Consider the following 24,575-nt stretch of genomic DNA (forward strand, 5'->3'; position numbering starts at 1 on the left):
TTGCAATATAATTGGATTGACGCCATAAGGCTAACAAAAATATTGTCAGTTTATTAAAACACCGGTTCTCAAATCAGTTGAAAATATTTATAAATCAATTTTATAAAACGAACGATTACATAAATAATCATTCATATTTTTTTAAATATCAAAAATATGTTTTAAAAACTGGGGTGTTACAAAAAAGTTCCACTTGGCACCTAAATAATCAACTATAAATTTAAAAATTCAACCAGTATAATTTTCATCAAATTTTTCCATGTGATAGATATTTCTATTGTGAGGATAGTGGGCTTTGAATCGACTAAATTTGAGTTCGTTTGACCTGTTTTCGGTTCAGTCAAAGTTTAAAGCTTAAATGTTACTTTTTGGTTTTATAGGTTTTATCGTTTGATCTTTAAGTTTTAAAAATAACTTTTAGATTTTGTAAAGACTAAGAAAATAAATAGGACATTTAGCAATTAATAAATTCTATTTATTAATTAGATGGGACCAATAGTTAGATTTTAAGTGATAATATTAGTATTAAGGAAATAGAATGTGTTTAAAATAAATAATAGAATAAGAATAATAAATAACCAATTTTATGGATAAAATGTATTTAATTTAAATATGGGGTTAGATATTAATTATCAAAAGATAGGATTTTAATATAATGGGATCCTAATGTAATTAATAAAAGTCTAGGCTTTAAAATAAAATGTAATCTTCCATTGCCACATATCAGCACACGGCTGGCTAGGAGGAGATAACATTATCTTCTCCCAACCAACCACAATTGGACACATGTCCCACTATCTCTTTCTTTCTTCCTTTTCTTTTCTTTTTCTTTTCTTATAGAATGTGTTTAATTTAAATATGGGGTTAGATAATAATTATCAAAAGATAGGATTTTAATATAATGGGGTCATAATGTAATTAATAAAAGTATGGGCTTTAAAGTAAAATGTAATCTTTCATTCCCACGTGTCAGCACATGGTTGGCTAGTTATCTCCTCCCAACCACCCACAGTTGGACACATGTCCCACTATCTCTTTCTTTCTTCATTTTCTTTTCTTTTTCTTTCCCTCTCCCCCACCCGACTTCCCTCTCCCTTTTTCCTTTTCTTTCTTTTCTTCCTCTCCTCTCTGATTCTCTCGCACAACCAACCCTCCCTCTCCATTTCTCTCCTTCTCCTTCCTTCTACTCACACACACTCGATTGTGTGAGACACAGAGATGAACCGAGAGTGTGAGAGAACCCGTGAGTGTGGAAGGTGGGTTTTGGGTCGTGAGTGGTGCAATTTTGGGACTGTGCTGGCTAGGCCACCGTCGTGGTGCGGTGGCAACGACTGTGCAGTGGATTCTGGCCTTGCTTGGTGAGATTTCTCTTCCCTAGCCTTTGATTTTGCTTGGGTTACTTTGATGGCTGGTTGTGGGTTTGCTCTTGTGTGAGGTTGTAACATAGTTTCATTTCCTAATTGTTTTAGATTTATGATTTTGGAGTTTTGTTATACTTTATAGTGGGTAGCCGAATGGGGTTAGTGATTAAAAGTCGCTAGAAGAATTCTTGGCCATTCAAGTATTTATAAATAGAAACCTCGGCATAGTCAATTTCACCACATTGTTGCTTTCACTTTAAAGCCAAAACTTCTTAAAAAATCACTTGTAACCCACAACCATAGCAAGAAAAATTGAGAGAATTGATCCTAAAGTTTGGTAGCATTCATCTAAAAGTATTTGGTAAGCTTCTTACCTTAAAGGTTTTCATTTGGAGTAAATCAAAGTACGTTTAAGTGTCCAATTTGGGTGAAAAAGTTTAATGGATATAAAAGTTTGGATAGACGAAAAATGAATCAAACGAACTCGAAATGAGTCAATTTAAAGCCCAAAATGCTCAACTCGTAGTCCTCTATCTAACTGAAAAGTTTCATAGAAATCATATTGCATAAAGATAGTCAAAATTACTTGTGAATTTACTACACAAGATGTAACACCCCAGTTTTTAAAACATATTTTAATAAGTTAAAGAATAAAAAAATGATTATTTATGCGAGTAAATAATCATTCGTTTTATAAATTGATTTATAAATATTTTCAACTGATTTGAGAACCGATGTTTTAATAAACTGACAATTATTTTTATCACCTAATGTAACGCCCAAGAAATAAATAAATTACTTAAAATAAGAATGTATTGAAATATTAGATAAATAAAAGTTTAGTTAATGCATGAATGTAAGAATATGTTTTTGGTATGTGAATATGCACATGTGAGAATATTAGACTTAATTGGCCTATGTAGAAATATGTATATATGTAAATATGTCTAATTAATCCGTGCATGAGGTTCTAATTATATGATGAGATATATATATGTGTGTGTGTGTGTGTGACCAACCAGATTAAGAAACACGTACTAAGATGGTGACATTAGAGCACCGGTTTTCTAGCTTAGTGAACTAGGTGGGAAATATGAAAGTGAGTGGGATATTTTGGTGTGAAATGAGCTGGAATGTGAGTGGGATATTTTGGTGTGAAATGAGCTGGAAAGTGAGTGGGAGAGGAGTCCTAGTTCGGATGAGATCAGGAGATAAGAGATATTTAAGAAATCTAATGATGATTTTATCCTAAACCCAGCCTTCACCGAACACTTGGTTGCTCCATAACCATAGATCATTTTTCTTGAAGAAATCTGGACCCCTCATGTTCTCTATAGATATGAGATTAAGCTTCAGCCATTATTCAAGAAAAACATCACCGAACTCCATTTCTGCATTAGACATCCTGCAACATTCCTACTTTCGGATAGAACAGAAAAACCAGAATTGAAATCATCCCCCTCATTGCCGTTTCTGTTATCAAAATGTGGAGAAGAGCTTAGAAACTCATACACATCTTTTCCTCCTTGTAACATTAACCAACCAGTAGCAAGTCAACAAAAAAAAAAAATGCAACTTCAACCCTCTGTTTTTCTTACACTTCCGGTCACTCTTGTTGTTTGGAGTTCTTGAGAGCGAGTGTAACACCTTGTGCTTGTCCCTCCGTGGTGTATTCCATATCCAACAGAAAAATGAACCAAGGAGCTCAGTTTTAGTTCATTCCTCACACCTTCGGACAGTAACCTTTGAAGAGACAAAGAAGAGTTCAACTTGAGTCTCAACCCAACCTGGGATTTTCGGTCAGCAGCTCTTGGTTTTCACCCCCAGCAATAGGTCCTTTATTTACCTAGTTGAACAAAGGAAATCTCCTCTTTCTCACCTTATAATCATGTCCTTACTTGTCCTTCTTTTTATATGGATGCTAGTGGCCTTTGGATTCGGTTGACAGCAGCAAAAAGAGATAAGTGCAGAACTTGTTTCATCCAAGCAGAACCGGGTAAGCTTCCTAAAGGTAGAAGGATAACATGATAAGTATATAGGTAGATAGATGTTCAGATGGAGAAGAGATAAGCATGATTTGTTGTATGTATATATATGTATATGTACATAACAGAATCGGTAGTAATATATGTATATTTATACAAAACAGAACCAGAAAAATGATGTGTTTATGCTGTGAGATAAACTGAACCTGTTTGCTAAGAACTGACCGTGTAAAGTGTGAATGGTTATAGATGTGTGTTGTGGATATATATATATATATAGTGCTGAAACAGAAATATAAAAAGGTGTGTGTTGTGCGTGCTGTGATGAAACAGAAGAAACAGAAAAACAAAAAGGTGTGTGTGTGCTGTCCTGCATGCAGTGAAATCCGTGTGTGCTGTGTGTGTGTGTCCAGGTGGATGTTTCAAGTGCAAGGTGCTGTATGTAAGAGTGTGATAGGTGAGCAGATGCTGTTTTTATAATAAAAGTGTACCAATATAGTGGAAGTATAAAATATATATTTATGTATGCACTTAGACATGAAAAACCGTAGGTGTGAATGTGTAAAAAATGTATGGGATTAAGTGCTCCTGCTGATGCTGTCTAATAAAGGTGTGTGAATTGTGATTTTGCTGTCAAATAAAAAGTGAACGTGTGTGAAAAGTGAGGGGCAGATCTGTGGTTTAGATTAGTGACAGAAACCAATAGAAAAACAGTGAAGGAAAATAAAAGGAGACTAAGAGAAACACATGGGTAGAAATAAAAATTGCTTATTGGTAAGGTAGTGTTCGGGTTAGTGCAGAAAAGTGGAAAAAATCTGTACCAAAAGGGAGTCAAATTTGTAAACAATGACTATAGGGTGTAGGATATAAAAGTTAATCAAATGGGAAGACCATGGGATGCTTACTTAAGCACTAAAAATAATAATATAGTCACCTATGTATATGTATAATCTTGATGTGAATATATGGAAACTATATATATAATTTCTGCTGTTATATGTATATATCTATAGGTTTTGTACACAACATGGAATATATATGTATTGTAGTGTCAAATACAAGAAATTATAGATTCCAAATATAGTGTTAAAAAGAAAGGTATATATATATATATATATAATCTCTTTTGTTAGTACAAAAATGATAAGGTTACAAACGAAAATGTAGTTATTAAAATATCCAAACAATTAATGGTTCCATGTACTTAAGGACTAGGAGAGATGATTATAAATGATAATTTTCTTAGCACTATTTACTAATTTCATATTTCATGAATATAACCCTGCAGTTGATATTTTTGTGGATCCTGTGGAAGCGAAGGACTGTAAGTATAAATTACTTACTGAGGGTAGCACTGGATTTCAATAATGTTGTGTTTATGTTTTATTTTAATTGGATGCGTGTGACTGATTATTGCATACTGTTAATAATCAACCTATTAATATTGGGCGCGACGTCTCCCAAAGGTTCAGGATGGTAAATATGCCTGAAACCGGAAACCATAATAATCATATTGATTGGGACGGCTTTCAAAGTACTAGAGGAGGGAGGTCTCCAGTAGTGCGAAAATAAGTTAATTAAAATGTAATGTAGAGGGGACGGCCTCGAGAAAGACGTTGACCGGGGGGACGGCCCTTATAAGAGAGGAGTGCAATGACTATATTGAACTGTTAAACTTTGCATGAAAACTATCACTACATCATTATGTCATATCTCTGTTCCTTAAATAATGCATAAACCATTATGTTGTTGAATGACAGTTAGCTCACTTATGGAACTATGGGATTGTGGTTATAACCACCTTCTCATAGATGACTGTGCAGGCACAGACACTAACGAGTATCAGGATTATCAGGAGCCTTATGATGATCCTGGTTTCATAGATGAGACTGTCTAAAATCTCCTTTTTATGATAGACTTGCTGAACAGTTTATCTTCCATGTCGTTATTAGGTTTTATTTTATGTACTTTCTAGACATCTTATGCTTTATTTTATGGTTTGTAATATGACTACTATTACATAGGACGTGAGCCGTGGTGGCCCTTATGTTATTGCTTTTGTGTGTATTTATTTGTAAGACCTTTTATTATTATTATTTTAATGTAAGTTGAGGTATTTCAATTAAAGCTCTATATGTGTTGAAAGGGAATTGTCCCTATCGGTTTAAAAAAAAAAAAAAGATATTCGTATTTTCCGCTGCGAGATTTATCGCCTCTGAAAGGTTAATGACACGTGATTATCCAGATATAATTACTTACGCTCTTTTGTAAAAAGCAGGTCGTTACACCTAAAATATTACTGAGTTAATAAAATAGACGGATAATTAACCGTAAAATTTAATTACCCTATATTCATAAATTTGTAATATATTATTTAACAAATATCTTTTTGTTTAAATATTTGGATATATTATTTCTTAATATACAATTCTCCACTACACTTAATCTCCCACCATCTCCCACCTACTACACTCAGCCGTCCTCTCCACTCTGTTTGTAATAATTCCCCAGTCGCCCACTATCTTTCTCCTTCATCATTTTCGTCTCTCCTTTTGATTTTTTTAATTCCTCTTGCATTTGTATTTTATAATTGTTTTCTCTTTTTATTCTTCCAACCGGCCGCACCATCTTCCTTCCTCTATGCATTAAATAATCGCACCAAATCAGCCCACTACAACTTGCTGTCGACAATAAGGCCATTTCCATGTTTTATTATAATAAAATATATATATATATATATATATATATATATATATATATATATATATATATATATATATATATATATATAATAATAATAATAATAATAACACATGCAGGAAAGAAGAAGAAATAGTAAAAGAAAACTAGGAATAAAGAATTCGTAATGATGAGGTTTTGGTGAGTGGGGGAAAAAGAAATGGTTAAGAATGGAATATTTATTTAGGATGTGAAGTGCGTTGCTGTATCCTTCTTTTTCTTCTATTATTCTACTTCATGCTGGAGCACTGACCGAGTGGGAGAGATACGAGTGGAGTGCATTGCTTTCATTTTTGTTATTTTATGTTTCTTTCTCCGCATCTTCTTTCTGCTTTTAGTTCTTTATTCTTCTTTCTTCCTTCCTCTTCCTTATATCTCGCCGTTCCTGAAGCAAAGCTGAGAGTGAAAGTTGAGACTTGAGAAATATGAGAGGAATAGAAAGTTGAGAGCAGAGAATAAGATTAAGAGTGAGAGACAGAGAGCTAAGATGAAGTGAAACAGGCCGGCAGTGAGGGATCCGAAGCAAGCCCGAACCCAGTGTTACCCATAACCCCGTGAACCCAGAATCGCCGGACCCAGACTTGTTTTCCGGTGAAGGCCGTATGGCACGAACCCGAACACTTCAGACCCGATGTCGGTCCTCTCCGGCTTAAGCCTTAGTCTACCCGAACTTCACGAAGCTGAGTACGGCGTTATCCCAGTAGATCGGCCAGCAGCTCTGCACTCAGTGCCACGATCCGTCAACTACACGTCAAGCCTCCATCACCATCCAGCCAACCTAGTGGACCTGTGAGCCCAAACCCGTCAGCCCAGCAATGAACCCAGCAACCCAGAACCGGAAACCCCAACCCAGAAGACTCATGGGCTGACCCAGCCCATCCCAACAGCCCATTAAACCCAGCAGCACAACCAAGCCCAAGACCACCGTGACCCATTGAACCGAGCCCATAACCCGAATCCAGCAAAACCCAGACCCGGTCCACGAACCAACCCAAACAGTGACCCAAACCCGGAGACCCGACCCGTCGGTGACCCGTCTCCGGCAGACTTCCGGCGACTCTCCGGTGACTTTTCCGGCGACTTTCCGGTGACTTTTCCGGCGACTTTCCGTGACCGAACTCCCTGTTTTCATTGGATTTTCTAGTGAAAATTCTTAATATAATAAACCAAGAAACTATACAAAGAGAGTAAAGCTCGATCCCGATGCTAATGGGAAATCCAAGTAAGGGAACCCTCTACCCCTTCTCAAATTATTATATTACTTTAATTATTCCCTTATTTGCATAATTTCGATTTGATTATTTTGATTCGGTATTTCAAATTATTTTTGTTTACATGAAGAATTTGTTTTAAATTGGTTTTGATGTGAAAGTTATTGAGTAAAAATGATATTTTGGAAATTGTGATTTTGAGAAAAACCTCGGTTCTAAAGGACTTTGAAATTTTGAGAATTTATTATTAAACCGAGATGTGAAGTCAATTTTTTGGAATAACGATAAAAGAAGAAAAATATTTGTGAAACCCTCCAACACGTTGCCCCTGGATATACAAGAAAAGAATGAGAAAGTTTTGTGAGAAAACTCTATGAGATATATATATAAAGGAAAAATTTTGAGAAAAGGGCACGTGTGTGGAGGAGACTATTATTTTGGGCCCTAGTCGCAGAGATTCGCAGAGATTTAGCTCGGTACCGTAGCTCGAGATGGAAGCGCACCCGCTGATTCACTTAGTGAAAGCGGTATCCGTCTCTATGTCAGTCTAAGTGCACTTCAATTAATTAGCTGACGGGGGTGGGGCCTGTGGCCACAGGTAAACCGCGTTACCTGCCCAAGGTCACAGCAACGACCGCGCAACCCTACGTACACAGGGCGTAATAGTGTACTGGGCATATTATGAGAACTAATTAATTTCAAACATATATTATATCTTGTATATATAAAAATGAGTTTTTGACAATTGTTTTGGAGATTTTTAAAAGAATTTAACTCAACTGTTTTATGGTTGAGGATTTCCTTACTGAGCATATTTTTGTGCTCACCCCTTATTTTGTTTTTGTTTTCAGGTTATGAACAGAGAGACGTAGGTGGCCGGGATGGGATCTAGGAATGCATTAGAACATTTCATTTATGTTACCCTAATAAGTGCACTTGCACAAAAACTTTAGTTTTCTTTAAATTCTCAGTTATTGTATATTTTATAATTAAATTTTCTAAATAACCGTTTCCGCATTTATTAAAAACTCTGAGTTTTAAAATCATTATTATTTTTATTTATTTAAATCAGCATACTAGTTAAGATATTTGGCAGACCTTACGAATCTTGCAGTTTTTAAAGAGAAAAGGACGAACCTAACCCTTAGCGGTTTGGGGGCGTTACACAAGACATACCACTTTTGCCCATAACAGCCCGCATGCCTGCTATGCCATCACCTATTTTTCATCTTCTCTTAGGCTGATAAGTGTCCACTTTTTTCTTGTATGGTAACTTAATATTAATATATATCTAAGCCAATGTTACCTTAGGTGAAAAATAGATATTAAAGAAAACGACAAAAATATGAAATATTTGGTAAAGAGATCAGGTGTATTTGGCGATTGATGAGTGCCAAAAAGTGCATATTTGGACCACTTAATTTACATAAGTTAGACCTTTAATTTTGTTATTTTCTAAATACTTTTTGTTAGTTTTGGTATTTCAGTGTTTTGCAGGTCTTTGATAAATAATGTTGTTATTTTTGTGGATTTGACATAAAGATGCAAGGAAGGTGCAAATCAATTTGTGGGGACCAAATGTGATGTCCTAGAAAATATTTAATGGGTTTATTGGATAAAAATAAAAATAGGTCTACTTGGTGTGGTAAAACAAAACAAAATGTTTCATTTTGATCCTATAGACTAGTAATTATAGCCAAGAAAATAAAATGCAAGAGAACATTTTAAAGGTCTAAAAGAATTAGGTTCAAAGAAAAGAAGTTATAAAACAAAATTAAAAAAAAAAAAAACAATGAAATAGAAATACATATATATATATATATATATATATATATATATATATATATATATATATATATATATATATATATATATATATATATATATATATATATATATATATATATGGAGCACTCACTCAAATGGCCACTTGGCCATTTAATAAAGAAATGGCCAAATGGCCATCAAACAAATTATATATATATATATATATATGGCCGTACGGCCAGTTGCATGAAATGGCCGAATGGCCATTTCATGAACTGAAGGGCATTCGGCCCTTCAGTTTAGAAAAAAAAAATAATATATATATATTAATGAGTGGGGCGACTTGCGCCCCACATGGAAAAACAATAAGTGAAAGGCCAAATGGCCCTTCACGTGATGCAAAGGCCAAATGGCCTTTCATTAATAAAAATTAAAAATTAAAAAAAAAAAAAAAAAAAAAAAAAAGAAAAGTCAAGAATTCAAGCAAGTGGTCCACGTTAAAAGAAAAATGAGAAGTTTTAGATAACTAAAAGACAAAAATAAAAAAATGTTAGAAAAGATTAAAAGGAAAAGAGAATTAGATGAAAACAAAAGATAACATAAAATAGAACATTAAATGGAGAGATGAGGGTGTGTCGGCCATAAAGAGAGGAAGGGTTAAGTGGAAAGATAAGTAAAGGGAAAAGAAAAGAATTAAAAATAAAAGGAAATACAATTGCATGTGGGACAACCTGCGCCCCACATGCGTAAAAGTAGAATGAAGGGCCAAATGGCCCTTCACTAATAAAAGGAAGAAAGGCTCCCGAGAGCCTTATTTCAGAAAATGGAGAGAGTTCCTCATTTCTCTTTCCTTAAGGTTTTTACACAAAATTCATGATCTACGAAGATCTAATGGTCCGATCTTCGATCCGTCTTCAGAAACGTGATCCCTGCACTTGGATCTACGTTTCCACCGATCGTTTTGAGGTAAAACACTAAACTCATGATTTCGTAATTTTGGGTTAAATTAATTTAGAGTTTTTAAGTGTAAAACCTAGATTGTTAATTTGTGGATTAATTGTGGTTATAGTGATAATTAATCCCAAAGTAGCTATAGGTTTTGTAAAAAAAAAAAAATAAGTATTTATGAATTAGGTTCTAATATTAGTAAAAATAAATAATTATGGGTATTTAGTTTAAATTGTATTTGTGAAGTTAACCCTAAGATTTTCTTATGGGTTAAGGTTATTTTAAATGTATTAATGATTTAAGTTAATAAGTTAGTAATTATTGTAAAAAGAGTAGTAAATGTAATTTTAGATTAATGTTAGTATAAAAGTGTTAGTGAAATCAATTGCAGGTTAATAATTAACATTATGAGTAAATAGTTAAATATTGATTTTAATATCTAACCCTTAATAAATACTTTGGGTTAGTATTGTTTGAGTTTTAGTTAGTGTTTAGGATTTATGGGTAGGCGTTTGGAACCCATAAAATATTATAATTTTTCCAACGGTTTAGCCTTGAGCGATTCAAGTGCTAATTAGGGTGTTAATTACTTAATGTGCTAAATAGTGCAATGTGTTATTTCACAGTGATACATTGCAAAGTGATGTCTAGGAGACCTAGTGCTTAATATCCGCGCAGCCAGGTGATATTTTACTCACTAAAAAATTATTATTGTTATTTTATTAAAATAGAAAAATATATGTGTTTTATAAATTTGAACCAACTGTATGTTGATTATCTGTTTTGGTTGATTTGAGTAGTTTCAACTATGTTCAAATAATATTAATGATGTTATGAAATGATGTATGGATGAAATGTGCCGAGTTATTTTTAAAGGATTTGAATGTGAGCTGCGTTTGGGATTTAAATTATGCAAAGTAGAATGATAAAGTTTCATGTTAATTGGTTTATTGTATTTAAAGAAATCATGATTTGTAAAGAAATGGAGAATAGAATTTGAATTGTAAAGCATAAAGCATAAAGCATGAGCATAAAAGGAACGAAAGGAACGAAAGGAATGAAAGGAATGGAAAGACCATCATTAGCATGCATATCATTGTTTAAATTAAATGATGTTTTCATGATATAGAATATTGTAGTTTTGATGGCAAAAGAGCTTATGTATACTGTTATCGTCTAGTTGCATAATTTTATAACATTGAGCTTGGACGAACAAGAATATTGTCATGGTTCGGTCTGAGTAATACAGCGTCCTAGGAGTAGGTAGATGAATTGTCGTGGCACGTCAGTAAGAAGTGCTTGGATACCCGAGTTTTACTCTAGTAACCGCATGGACAACTACGTGCTCGACATGAAGTTGTAATGCCCTAGGGTTCTGTGTTAACCATGTTCGGAAAATGATAGTAAGCTTGTACTAAAGAGCGAGATGGCATGTTTTGAGCTTAGCGTGCTTGGTTTTGATGTTATTGGTTGCGATATCGGTGTGGCTTGGGAGTAGGTAGATGGATTGACGTGTCACATCAGTAAGAAGTGCTTGGATATCAGAGTCTTACTCTAGTAACCGCATGGACAACTATGGGCTCGGCATGAAGTTGTAATGCCCTGAGGCACAGTGTTATCACAGTTAATAACGTTAGGCCTATGTGCATTCGTGTAGCGCCCCAGATTTTAAGACATAATTATAATGGTTTAAATTAATTTTAAAATATTTTTATAAGGAAAAAGAATAACTACGATTATTTATGAAAATAAATATGTATTTTTGTTTGCAATTTGATAAAAACTCAAAACAGACCTTAAACTTTGGAATAACGGAAACAGGGCCAAACGAACTCCGTTTTGGTTGATTCAAAAGCCATAACGCTCGTCTTGAAGTCCTCTAGCTATCCTCCAAATTTCATAATTTTTGGACTTTATTTGATACCCGAAAACATCCGTGAAAAATTATACCTCTGAATAGGACGAAAATTCAGTTAAGTTATTATTAATGGGCCCATTTCGAATTCAACCCATTCCAATTGCTATCCACAAACCCAACCCACATTTCACATGTTAAATTCACATTATTCATTAATGGGCCATCTTTGAACTTAACCCAACCCATTCCAATTGCTATCTACAAACCCAACCCACCTTTGAGAAAATAGTAATTCCTTGAGTGAGAAACTAGGCATAGTAGATTGGTCTAGCAATGAGAATGGTTAAAATAATAATAATAATAATAATAATAATAATAATAATAATAATAATGATGATGTTAGAATAATATATTAAGGTTTGAGTGCATTATGGTAGGTAAATTTGAGTGCATTGTGGTAGGTAAGGTTGTGTGCATTGTGGTAGGTAAGTTTGGGTGCATTGTGGTAGATAAGTTTGAGTGCATTGAGGTAGGTAAGGTTAATTCACATCCATTAGATTAAAATGTGTCTACTTGATCCTAACCATTCATTCTCTTATAAATAGAACCCAAAATGGAAGACACAATACCCATCAACTTCACTCACACACACACCTAAGGCCAAGAGAGAAAATTGTGGAATTTGTGTAGTTTTGTGTGGTTTAAGGCTTGAAGTGTGTGCAAGGAAGTATTTTGGTAAAAGCTCGATCACGATGCTAATGGAAAGTCCAAGTAAGGGACCCTCTACCCCTTCTCAAATTGTTGTGTTACTTTAATTATTCCTTTATTTGCATAATTGCGATTTGATTATTCTTGATTCGGTATTTCAAATTATTTTGTTTACATGAAGGATTGGTCTTAAATTGGTTTTTGATGTGAAAGTTATTGAGTAAAAATGATATTTTGGAATTTGTGATTTTGAGAAAAACCTCGGTTCTAAAGGACTTTGCAATTTTTGAGAATTTATTATTTTAACCGAGATGTGAAGTCACCTTTTTGGAATAACGATAAAAGAAGAAAAATATTTGTGAAACCCTCCAACACGTTGCCCCTGGATATACAAGAAAAGAATGAGAAAGTTTTGTGAGAAAACTCTATGAGATATATATAAAGGAGAAATTTTTGAGAAAAGGGCACGTGTGTGGAGGAGACTATTATTTTGGGCCCCATATATATTCGGAGAGATTCGCAGAGATTAAGCTCGGTTCCGTAGCTTGAGATGAAAGCGCACCCGCTGATGAACTTAGTGAAAGCGGTAATCCGTCTCTATGTCAGTCTAAGTGCACTTTAATTAATTAGCTGACGGAGGCAGGGCCTGTGGCCACAGGTAAACCGCGTTACCTGCCCGAGGTCACAACAATGACCGCGCAACCCTATTTACACAAGGCGTAATAGTGTACAGGGGCTTATTCTGAGTAATGATTAATTTCAAACATATATTATATCTTGTGTATAAAAAAAATGAGTTTTTGACAATTGTTTTGGAGATTTTTAAAAGAATTTAACTCAACTGTTTTATGGTTGAGGATTTCCTTACTGAGCATATTTTTGTGCTCACCCCTTATTTTGTTTTTGTTTTCAGGTTATGAACAGAGAGACCTAGGCGGCCGGAATGGGATCTAGGAATGCATTAGAATATTGCATTTATGTTTTCTTAATAAGTGCACTTGCACAACAAATTTAGTTTTCTTTGGATTTTTAATTATTGAATCAAACATAATTGTTTATTTCGAAATAACCGTTTCCGCATTTATTAAAAGCTCTGAGTTTTGAAATCATTATTATTTTTAATTTATTTAAATCAGCATACTAGTTAAGATATTTGGCAAACCTTACGAATCTTTGCAGTTTTTAAAGAGAAAAGAACGAACCTAACCCTTAGTGGTTTGGGGGCGTTACAATTCGAGCTACCAACATAAAAGTATTATTGTAGGTGGGTTTATACGTGGTTGCTTCCTAGCCAAAGGAACTTCTATGTATGGGTCCAACTGCATAGTATGTTTTAAAGGTTTTCTGATAGTCGGTGTAGGCTATATCAGCTATGGGGGTTTTCAAACAAAATTCTATAAATTGGTAGCTGTTATAGTGTACGTGAGACTAAAAAGAAAATTTGGTTCATTTGGAAAAAAAAACTCAGTTAGTTTAATATCACTGAGGTGGTGAACTCATCCCTTCACCTATACGGATGTGGCAAACCCCCACAACCGTATAGATGATGTCCATTTGACTGCAGGTACACCTGACTTAGAGGAGGACCCCGTAGCTGCGTATTTGGGATATTACGATTGAAGCACACCGCGACAGTCGTATTGAGTTGGACTATGGAGTTCACTCTTTTGGGGTATTTTGTATATGGCTAGTGACGTAGGTGTCACATATCCTTTTTTGTAGCCATTCTCTTGTATTAGTGGAATTGTAGCCTTAAACAGTGAGACAGATATATGGCTCTTTTGTATGGACCACATGTATATTTAGATGTGCTTTCCGTTAGGAGATGTAACGTCATGATTATTCCGCTGTTAGATATTACTCTGAATATCAGGTACATAATATGGACCATGTATGTATGTTGGCTGAGCGACACGTAGTCGTGCCACTGTGATGACCCTTTTATGTTTTATAAATATTTTATACAAAAAAAAAAATGGGTCGTCACACCAAATCAAGCACATATCTCCATAATGGGCAGCAACTCTACACTTATTGACAACAAGATTGAAGAAAATCGTCCAAAATTCCAATATTTCAACAAAGTGGCAAAATCCTTGAGTTATGCATGTCACTTTCATCATAACTTTCGACTCGAAAATTGGATTGCGTTGATTTTGGTGGCGTTGGAAAGCTCATGAAAAATTAAACAAATAAGTCTGAAATAGGTTTTTTCTATTTCGGACATTTACTATGCCCAAATTGCCCCGCAATAAAAGTGCGCAAATCTGTGCGAATTTGGAGTTTGTCTTTTCCTGCTTTGATTGGATTTTGTATGACTTGGGGACCAGATTTTATTAAACCTGCAGCACCGAAAGGCACAAGCTGGGACCACCGGAGTCCCTTTCCAAACATGTTACTGTGCACCAAATCAAGACAAAGCGATTTCCTTCATGCAACATGGAATTGTGCACACCTGGACAGCAGCTCATCATCATCTCCACTCAATGGGACAGCATCATTTCCACTAAAGGGACAGCAGCTCATCATCATCTCCACTCAATGGACAGCACATCTTCCACTCAAATGGACACATCTCCTTTCTCTGTGTGCAGGACAGCAGCAACTCAAGCACTTGACAGCATGGACAACATCATTTCTCTTCTCCCCAAGCAGCATCTTCACTTTCTCTATGTGCTGGACAGCATCTCCATACTGTCCAAGCTGCTGGACAGCACGTGAAGGCAGCAACTCTTCTCCAAGACAGCAACCTGCAGCATGCTATTTCTATATAAAAGGCAGCACCATGCCATAGAGAAGAGGGGAGAATAGGAGAAGAGAGAATAGGAGAGGAGAGAATAGAGCAGAAACTCTGTAGTTAGTTTTAATTTCGTGCTTATTGTAGTGTAATTCAGTAGTTTATTTTCAGAATACTTTCCCTTTGTAAGAGCTTTTCTTTCATTTCCATGGTTGTTCATCATTTTCTTGTGGTGTTCTTAGTCATGGAAGGCTAGTAACCTCAACTAGGGTTGAGGATGAAACCTTTCCATTGATGACACTCACAATCTTGTTGTACCACTTGCTCATTTAATGATATACCATGTTAGTTGTTCAAGTTCCATTCATTTAAAGCTTTATCTTTTGCAATGAATGTGGTTAGTGGTGGATAGAGGACATTTTATGTGTTTCAACCGACTAATACATTGTTTTATCGGTTTGAATGATGATATCCATTGTGATTGAACGATACATTGGATGTTTTGATTTCAATCGGTACTCTTTGTGATTTGTCAATGTGTTGGATTCATCTAATGGTTCTTGGGTTTATGGTTAAGAAACTTGAATAACACCCTAAGCTTAAAGTTCTTTGGGTGTTCAAGTGGAAACCAAGAGTGTGAGTTGTAGGATTTGGTTTGGTGGATTCCTTAACCTTAGTTCCTTTTAATTTACATATTTCATTACATCTCTTTCATTTAGTCTTTTGTTCTTGAATCAAGTCTCAAACCTTTGGAACTAGGTAAAAATGAGGTTGATTAAGCAAGATATCAATATTTGACCATTTCCCTGTGGGATCGACCTCGCACTTGCATAACACTATATTGCAAAACGATTCGTGCACTTGCGAGTACTATTTAAAACAACATCAAGTTTTTGGCGCCGTTGCCGGGGAAATCGGTTCAAAAATTGGTTTTTGTTTGATTGATTTTGTTTTTCTACTAGTTAGATAGATTTTTGTTTCATTTTTGCTGTTTGTTTAAATTTTCTTTTAGTTCACTATAACTTAGTTCAAATTCTGTTTAGTTTGTGTTTTATATTATCCTAGATTTGCGCTATTTTGTTCTAACATAAAAAAAAAAAAAAAAAGAAAAAAAAAAAGGGGGAGATAGATTTTCTGTTCTATTTCTGTTTCTGTTTCTAGGCCCTGCAAAAATTTCGAATATTCGATCGATCGATCGACCATTACATTCGATCGATCTACCTCAACTCAGAAGGTAGCTCCTGGATAAGATTAGTAGCAGAAATTTTTACCAAGAATTCTTTTTGGTCCCAACTTGTAAGTATTCCTATTTTTACTTTTGTTGCTATCTTTGTGTAAATTGTATGCATTTGTGTTAGTCTTTACATTTTATCTTAGTTGTGTTATTTTTCTTTGATAAAAAAAAAAAAGAAAAAAGAATACTTTTGCTAGTAAGGGTCTACTTAGCTATCTAAGGGCAATGTCAAGGTGAATTCTGGCAAGGATTGGTCTTGGGATTTAAGTGTGTCCGTTGTGACCCCCCTCACCTACCTGGGAATTAGCCTAGATTGTACTTTGGAGAACTTTGTTCCCCATTAGCAAATTGTTTTCTTTATTTTTGTTTGCTTGTCTTTTGGTTAAACATTTGTGTATGCTTGGTGTATGCTTGGTAGAAGATCATTGAACTTAGACTTGACACCTTTAGATCCCGAAATTGAAAGAACTCTTAGGAGAAATCTTAGAAATTCTGTTGAAATGGGAGATAACTTGCATGAAAATGAGAATGAGAGGAATCGGGGAGAAAACGTTGATCATACTAGGACACTTAGGGATTTGTTTGCACCCGTTGCAACAAACTCTCCTTCATGTATCGTGTTACCCCCAACCAATGCCACTCATTTTGACCTCAAGCCTCATGTCATCCAACTCCTACCCGCATTCCATGGCTTGGACCTCGAAAATCCTTATAGCCATGTGAAGAAATTCAAGGACATCTGTGCCACCTTCAAATTTCAAAATTTTTCTGAAGAGTCTGTGCATCTTAGGCTATTTCCTTTCTCACTCCATGATAGGGCCAAAGCATGGTTGGATTCAAACATGCCTGGTTCCATCACTTCTTGGGAGAACTTGTTAAATAAGTTTTACAACAAATTCTTCCCCATGTCCAAAGTCAATGAGTGTAGGAAGGAGATAAGCTCATTTACTCAAGAAGAAGATGAGAAATTTTCTGAGAGTTGGGAGAGATTTCAAGATATGCTGATTAAGTGCCCTCCACATGGATACGAGAAATGGAGACTGGTGCAATTTTTCTATCAAGGATTAACTCAATCCAATCGTAGCATGATCGAGTCAATGAACGGAGGCGCATTTCTAAGTTTGACAGGAGAGGAGGCATATAGGACCTTAGATCAGTTATCCGACAATTCCCAACAGTGGGATTTTTCAAGCTGTCGAGATAGAGCTGCTCGCATTCAGAAGAAGGGAGGCATCTATGAGGTTAAGGAGGATGTAGAATTAAAAATGAAGATCGATGCCCTTACCAAAAAGGTCGAAGCCCTAGTTGTTAGCAAATCCATGAATGCTGCCAACCCATTCCATGTTGACTGCTTTTCCATCTGTGCTAGTCCTTTGCACTTAGCACAGACTTGCCCATCATTGCCAGCTTTTGTCGAGTCACCAATGGAGCAAGTGAACGCTTTCAACGATTATCGAAAGCAAGCCAATGGACCTTTCTCCGAATCGTACAATCCAGGGTGGCGGAACCACCCTAACTTTTCTTGGAAGCAGAACCAGCCTATGGCTCAAGGGGGAGCTCCTCACCAATCTCATACTCAATACCCCCCTGGATTTCATCAGCCGGTTCACCATCAAAGCCGTCCATCCCAGCCAGCACCATCATACCAAGCCCTGACTCAAGCCCCTGCCTCTTCTTCACAATCTTCTTTGGAAGACACTCTGAAGGCCTTCATCCAGATTACAGGCCAATCCATCAATGACGTGAAGAATGCTACCATGGTGAACACTCAAGCTATTGCCAAGATGGAGGCCCAGATTGGGCAAATTGCTAGTCACCTGGGGGAGAGAGAGAAAGGAAAGCTCCCTAGTCAACTTGTGCCGAATCCAAAGTTGCAGTTCCATGAGGGAAGTTCATCAAATGCAGTGCATGGGCAGGAGCATGTGCAAGCTGTTGTCACACTTAGATCAGGGAAACAAGTGGACAACCAAGTGGTTCACCCAGAGGAGAACCCTGCTGCACAAGAAGAACAAGGAAGCAGGAGCGTAGATGCCGAGCCATCTACATTAGCTCCAACCGTAGAGACTCCTCCTCCTAGGACGTTTATACCTAGGGCGCCTTACCCTGATAGACTTCTCGCGCCCAAGAAAGGAGGAACATTCGAGGACATTCGGGAGGTATTCAAACAAGTGCAGATCAACATTCCGTTCTTGGATACCATCCAGCAAGTGCCGTCTTACGCCAAGTTCTTGAAGGACTTAATCACCGTCAAGCGGAGGAACAATGTCCCGAGGAAAGTTTGTTTGACCGAGCAAGTCAGCTCAATCCTCCAATACAGGCTCCCCATCAAGTACAAGGACCCTGGATGTCCTACCATCTCTTGCACGATAGGAGTCAGCCACATTGAGAAGGCCCTGCTTGACCTTGGAGCCAGTGTCAATCTCCTACCCTATTCAGTTTACCTGCAATTAGGATTAGTAGAATTGAAGCCCACCTCTATGACATTGCAATTGGCTGATCGGTCAGTGAAGATACCACGGGGAATAGTGGAGGATGTTTTGATTAAAGTGGATAAGTTTTACTTCCCCGTGGACTTCATAGTGCTTGACACCGAGCCGGTACAGAACGTTGGAGTTCAGATACTGGTAATCCTAGGGCGACCATTCTTAGCTACGGCTAACGCCCTGATCAACTGTAGGACGGGGGTAATGAAGATCTCTTTCGGCAACATGACGGTAGAGCTGAACATTTTCACCATCAGTAAAAAGCCGAGGGAGTGCGATGAGATCAACAATGTCTGCTTGATAGAGGAAATCCTGGAGGAAAGCATTGAAGAATCAAGCATTCAAGACCCCCTGGAAGCATGCCTTGCTCAATTTGGAGAGGATCTGGACTTGGATGTCCTGCTTGAGCAAGCAAATGCTGTTTTGGAGTTTGCTCCTCTGGAGAGCAAGAAGGAAGAGGAGGCAGCAGTACCTGAGCCTCCAAAGAAGGAACTTAAGCCCTTACCAGACAATCTCAAGTATAAGTTCCTCGGTCCAGCAGAGACTTTGCCTGTAATCATAGCTTCAGATCTTCACACCGCTCAGGAGGAGAGGTTGTTAGATGTCTTGAGGGAGCATAAGGAAGCTATAGGCTGGACCATTGAAGACATTAAGGGAATCAGCCCCTCGGTGGTGATGCATAGGATACACTTGGAAGAAGACACCAAGCCATCGAGGGAGCCACAGAGAAGGCTAAACCCGACCATGCAAGAAGTCGTCAGAGGAGAAGTCATCAAGTTGTTGGATGCTGGCATCATCTACCCTATCTCTGACAGCAAATGGGTGAGCCCCATTCATGTCGTACCGAAGCGAGCTGGAGTTACAGTCGTGCAGAACAAGGAAGGCGAGTTGGTTCCAACTCGAGTACAGTCTGGATGGAGAGTCTGCATCGACTACCGCATGCTGAACACCGCCACCAGGAAAGATCACTTTCCTCTTCCGTTCATTGATCAAATGGTGGAGCGGTTGGCCGGGCACGAGTATTATTGCTTTTTGGACGGTTATTCTGGATATAACCAGGTCCCTGTGGACCCTGAAGACCAAGAGAAGACGACCTTCACTTGTCCGTTCGGAACGTTCGCCTACCGACGCATGCCCTTTGGCTTATGCAATGCACCCGCTACGTTTCAGCGGTGCATGATTAGCATCTTTTCTGATATGGTGGAGCGTTTTCTGGAGGTGTTTATGGACGACTTCTCAGTTTTCGGGTCATCTTTTGAGGAGTGTTTGCACCACCTCACGTTGGTTTTGGAGAGGTGTAAAGAGAAGAACCTAGTGCTCAATTGGGAGAAGTGCCATTTTATGGTGCAACAAGGAATCGTGCTCGGGCACGTCATCTCTTGTCGGGGGATTGAAGTCGACAAGGCGAAGGTAGATCTGATATCCAACCTCCCTCCCCCACGGACGGTAAAAGAGGTTCGCTCTTTTCTGGGCCATGCAGGATTCTATCGGCGATTCATTCAGGATTTCAGCAAAATCGCCCGGCCCTTGTGCAAACTGTTGGTGAAGGAGGCCCCTTTCATTTTTGATGAAGATTGTAAGAAGGTATTTGGGGCCTTGAAGGCAATTCTGACGTCCACACCCATCATTCGGCCCCCAAGCTGGGGTACACCTTTCGAGATCATGTGTGACGCGTCAGATTACGCCGTTGGAGTTGTGTTGGGGCAGCGCATTGACAAACTTCCCCACGTCATTTACTATGCAAGTCGGACTCTGAAGGACGCCCAGCTGAATTATTCGACCACTGAGAAGGAGCTGCTGGCAGTCGTGTTTGCTCTGGACAAGTTTCGATCCTACCTACTAGGATCGAAAGTCATCATCTACTCGGATCACGCGGCATTGAAGTATCTTTTTTCCAAAAAGGATGCTAAATCTCGCCTCATCTGGTGGATTTTGCTCTTACAAGAGTTCGACATTGAGATTCGGGACAAGAAGGGTTCCGAAAACGTGGTGGCTGATCATCTCTCGAGGATTACTGTGGACTTCACGGAAGAAGCCGCCCCCATTTCTGAGACCTTCCCCGATGAGCAGTTGATGCATATTGCTCATGCTCACTCACCATGGTTTGCTGACATAGTGAACTATCTTGTCACCGGTCAAATGCCTTTGCATTGGGGACGGCAAGATAAGTCCAAATTTATGTCCATGGTGAAGAATTTTTTCTGGGACGATCCTTACTTGTTCAAGTATTGTCCCGATCAGATCATTAGGAGATGCATTCCCGAGCCTGACCAATCCAGTGTCATCTCCTTCTGTCATGATCATGCCTGTGGAGGCCACTTCAGTGCAAAGAAGACCGCTGCAAAGATTTTGCAGTGCGGATTTTACTGGTCTACCATCTTTCAAGACGCTCACACTTATTGTGTTGCATGCGAGCGCTGTCAGAAGCTAGGGAGTATTTCACGTCGAAATATGATGCCCCTCAACCCGATTCTTATTGTTGAAATTTTTGATGTATGGGGCATTGATTTCATGGGACCTTTCCCAAACTCCTTCGGCTATCTGTACATTTTGGTTGCTGTAGACTACGTGTCCAAATGGGTAGAGGCAGTTGCCTGCAAGACCAACGACCACAGAGTTGTGGTCCAGTTTTTAAAAGACACTATATTTGCTCGTTTTGGTACTCCTCGAGCAATTATTAGTGATGGTGGAAAGCACTTCTGCAACCGGGTCTTCGAACAGCTGATGAAGAAATATTGTATCACGCACAAGGTTGCCACTCCCTATCACCCTCAGACGAGTGGACAAGTGGAGGTTTCAAACAGAGAGATCGAGAGGATTTTAGAGAAGACGGTGAACCCGTCAAGGAAAGATTGGTCTCTCCGGTTGAACGATGCATTATGGGCATACCGAACAGCGTTCAAGACACCGATTGGCATGTCACCTTACCGTATCGTGTACGGGAAAGCATGCTGTTGTGTTTTAAATAAGTACTCGCAAGTGCACGAATCGTTATGCAATATAGCGTATTGCAAGTGCGAGGTCGATCCCACAGAGAAATGGTCAAATATTAGTGTCTTGCCTAATCAACCTCATTTTAACCTAGTTCCAAAGGTTTGATGCTTGATTCAAGAACAAAAGACTAATGAAAAGAAGTGTAAAGAAATATGCAAATTTAAAAGGAACTAAGGTTAAAGAATCCACCAAACCAAATCCTACAACTCACACTCTTGGTTTCCACTTGAACATCCAAAGAACATTAAGCTTAGGGTGTTATTCAAGTCTCTTAACCATATCCCAAAGAACCATTAAATGAATCCAACACTTTGACAAATCACAAAGAGTACCAATTGAAATCAAAACATCCAATGTATCATTCAATCACAATGGATATCATCATTCAAACCGATAAAACAATGTATTAGTCGGTTGAAACACATAAAATGTCCTCTATCCACCAATAATCACATTCATTGCAAAAGATAAAGCTTTAAATGAATGGAACTTGAACAACTAACAAGATATATCATAAATGAGCAAGTGGTATACCAAGATTGTGAGTGTCATCAATGGAAAGGTTTCATCCTCAACCCTAGTTGAGGTTACTAGCCTTCCATGACTAAGAACACCACAAGAACATGATGAACATCCATGGAAATAAAAGAAGAAGCTTTACAAAGAGAAAGTATATGAAAATAAACTACTGATTTAAACTACAAGAAGCACGAAATTAAACCTAATTACAGAATTTCTACTCTACTCTATTCTATTCTACCCTACTCTATTCTACTCTATGCTACTCTATGCTACCTTTCTTCAAAGGGAATGGCAAGGGCTTTTATAGAAGAAAGCCATGGCAAGAAATGACTCTTCCACCCTCCTTTAGTGCTCTTCTACAGCTGGAGACAATCACAAAACATGGATTCCGCGTTTTCTGCAGCGGAATTTAGGGGTTGCTTTTTGACTTTCTGTTCTGGCGCACTCAGCTTTTTCTGGGAAAATTCGATAGATCGATTTTATTTCGATCGATCGACTTCGGGAAAATATTCGATCGATCGAATTTTAAGTTCGATCGATCGATCTGTCAGGGTCTCTGAATTTCCCGCTATTTCTTTATGAAGTTTGTCATTCCTCTCTTATTGTCCTACAGAAACAGAAAACACAAAAACTACCCAAAACATTAGAAGATAACAAGGCTAAAGGTCTAACTAGTGCAAATCAAGGGGTCCAAATACACAATATTTGGCACTCATCACATGCCATCTGCCTGTGGAGTTGGAGCACAGAGCCTACTGGGCCATTAAGCAGCTAAATTTCGATCTCACAAAGGCTGGCTCACAGAGGAAGCTCCAACTCAATGAATTGGAAGAGTTGAGGAACGATGCTTATGACTGTGCTAGGATGTACAAAGCACGGATGAAGAAGGCTCACGACCAGCACATATTGAGACGATCTTTTGAGCCTGGTCAGAAAGTCCTTCTTTACAATTCACGTCTGCATCTGTTTCCAGGGAAGCTCCGATCTCGATGGACAGGCCCTTTCATAGTTCGATCAGTGTTTTCTTATGGGGCCATTGAGATTGAGGATCCAAAAAATGGCAGCACGTTCAAGGTGAACGGGCAACGACTGAAGCCATTTTTGGAGTTACAGAGCTCGGAGGTTGAGACGACCCTTTTAGAGGACCCGAGTTATTCGGAGTAATTGTCGTCAGGATGGAAAGTCTGGCTGAAGACTGAAAACTTAGCGCTTGTGGGAGGCAACCCTCATCATTTTTTTCCTATCATTTGATTGTCTTGCTTTAGTTGTGATTTTCAGGACAGTGTCTGCCGTTCAAGTTTGGGGGAACGCTTCTCTTGCAGTGTGCCCAACTTGCATCACCACTTCGGTATTGTATCTCTAGCCACATTGGGGACAATGTGTCCTTCTAGTTTGGGGGTGGGATAGACATTTCTGTCTATTTTCATTTAATTCTTGCTTTGTTGCCTTGTTAATACTCATTAAAAAAAAAAAAAAAAAAAAAAAGCCTTATTATTAGTTGAGCATGGTTACATCTTACTATGGTTTGCACCTCATTGGTTTGTTTAACATGTTGAATTTTGCATATCATTAAAATCTGAGATCTTTTGACTCATCTTTGGATTAGAGAGACTTGACATGTTTAATTTATTTAGCACAAGCACATTAGCATTGTTTCTGTGGGGTATGAGGTTTGAATTGAAATTTATATGTCTTGAGATTTGTAGGATAACTTGTTGATGAAACCTTGGCTAATTGTAAAAAAAAAAATAATAAAAATAATAATAATAATAATAATAATAATAATATCACCAATTTGACTTCTCATTGAGTAACCGGGCCCCTTGCCTCATTAAGCATTGGGTGTTCGCGTAAAAAGATGAGAATTTCAGTTTGGATGATTGTTTGGCTAGATTTGACTTCGTAGCCTTTTTGACTTGAGTAATTAAGCCCTTAGGGATGTTTTTACATCTAGTGCCCTAAAACCATCTAGTTTGGGAGTCACTGGCCCAACCTTAAATTAAAAACATAAAAATTAAACATTTACAA

General features: G+C 37.7%; 3 long non-coding RNA genes across 6 annotated transcripts; all 3 read left to right on the plus strand.

Annotated features, from left to right (window-relative positions):
- Positions 1-2,632: 2,632 nt before the first annotated feature.
- LOC133878425 (uncharacterized) lies at positions 2,633-5,435 on the plus strand. Its single transcript, XR_009901903.1, has 4 exons — positions 2,633-3,194; positions 3,287-3,357; positions 4,635-4,670; positions 5,158-5,435. It is a non-coding gene; the product is annotated as an uncharacterized LOC133878425 (long non-coding RNA).
- Positions 5,436-6,336: 901 nt separating this feature from the next.
- LOC133878422 (uncharacterized) lies at positions 6,337-8,324 on the plus strand. The gene is made up of 2 exons (XR_009901899.1): positions 6,337-7,307; positions 8,148-8,324. It is a non-coding gene; the product is annotated as an uncharacterized LOC133878422 (long non-coding RNA).
- An 849-nt stretch (positions 8,325-9,173) lies between these two features.
- On the plus strand, positions 9,174-15,671 carry LOC133878421 (uncharacterized). Of its 4 annotated transcripts, XR_009901898.1 has the most exons (4): positions 9,495-10,029; positions 10,638-10,693; positions 12,475-12,640; positions 13,491-15,671. It is a non-coding gene; the product is annotated as an uncharacterized LOC133878421 (long non-coding RNA). The 4 variants fall into 4 exon arrangements; XR_009901895.1 differs by lacking the exon at positions 12,475-12,640 and having other exon boundaries at positions 9,530-10,029; XR_009901896.1 differs by lacking the exon at positions 12,475-12,640 and having other exon boundaries at positions 9,551-10,029; positions 14,121-15,671.
- Positions 15,672-24,575: the final 8,904 nt, after the last annotated feature.

This window comes from Alnus glutinosa, chromosome 9 (genome assembly GCF_958979055.1).
Source record: "Alnus glutinosa chromosome 9, dhAlnGlut1.1, whole genome shotgun sequence".
Taxonomy (NCBI): Eukaryota; Viridiplantae; Streptophyta; class Magnoliopsida; order Fagales; family Betulaceae; genus Alnus; species Alnus glutinosa.